The sequence below is a fragment of the Schistocerca serialis genome, chromosome 2, assembly GCF_023864345.2.
Source record: "Schistocerca serialis cubense isolate TAMUIC-IGC-003099 chromosome 2, iqSchSeri2.2, whole genome shotgun sequence".
Taxonomy (NCBI): Eukaryota; Metazoa; Arthropoda; class Insecta; order Orthoptera; family Acrididae; genus Schistocerca; species Schistocerca serialis.
The window spans coordinates 773,246,808-773,248,219 of record NC_064639.1 but is presented as its reverse complement, the minus strand read 5'-3'; positions in this window follow the sequence as shown (position 1 = coordinate 773,248,219).

The window sequence follows — 1,412 nt, the reverse complement described above, 5'->3', positions numbered from 1 at the left end:
CCAGGGCAGACTGAGCGGAAACGGTAATACGTTTTTAGCAGTCAATGCAATATCCAATATCCCCCGCGGCGAAGATAGACAAATGAGTCGGGAAATGAGATGAACTCCACTGGGATCACCAGTGCAAGGGGTATACAATAGTGCGGTTTCATTTTCATATATTGTATACTGCCATGACCTCGTAGATAATGAATTACAAAGGGATTTCGTGTCAGAATGTGCTTTCATTATATTGTACTGTTTTCAAAATGTATTCTGTTTCACAAAGGGCAAGAACGCATTTATTCCTTCATCCCTGTAAATGTTGTCCATTGTCCATCAAGCTGCACTATTACTTTACTCTTTGGTTTACTGATCAATCAACATATAAATCGCACAATCTGAGTTGGACAAGAATAAGGAAAGGCAAATCTCACCAGTCTGAGATAACAAATCAGTGGAAGGTGAAATCTTTATGGTAAGAATGTAATCTTTCTCGTGCTGAAAATACATCCAATTTTTTACCATTGAATCAAAATTGATACTCATTAATACATAAATTTAGTAACACAGAAAATAGCGTGTCACGCATGTGACTCGACTGTTGGGACGCTGACCGTAGCAAACGCTGTTAACTTAGGATATATAGATATGCTGATAAACTTTATGCGGGTCTTAATATTTCAAGTGACTTGGTGAATTTTTGCTCGCTTTGAGATTGCGATGTCACGATTTACAATGTTTCCAAACAAGAATCTAGAATATTATGATAAACGGTGCCAGATTTGCGTTCTAATAGAATTTGGTCGAAATAGCCGTTGGGAGTAAGGCCCTGTCCAGTGACGTTGTGCAGCCAACGAATAATGATCTGTTGCGGAAGTTATTTATTTGTTTATTAACCATTAAATAAATTTCATAACGACACAAGTTTGCAGTTTAAAGTCAGACTTTGTTACAATCTAGAGGTTGCTACAACATGCGAAAGCACTAGTTCATCTCCTTTTCGACTTTAATATTTCCGCAACTATTTTGCCTTCTTCTCAAAGGCATATTACGCTTTCCGACATGCAACTCGAGCGGTCTGACAGTCTACTGGTCAAGACACTGGTCTCGTACTTGAGAGAAGCAGAGTTAATATTTTGTACAACCAGTGTTATGCAAGTTTGGGTGGTTCTCTTAAATTATTTCAGTCAGTTCCCATCTGTACTGAGGCTCAACCAAGTTAGTGGTCATTCGGTAGTTGTCAGACATGTCGACAGGACGCTAAAACCCTAACCTACATTCCTTCACTCTTACAAATTACAATGCCGCAATACTTCTCTCCATTTACTCTGAATAGCTACTACCTTATTTCATTTTATCGTGAGTTGGAATGCAGTAACTACGACAGTATTTGACCTTTGGTCTTTGGGTTACCTACGTTCAGGGGTAGA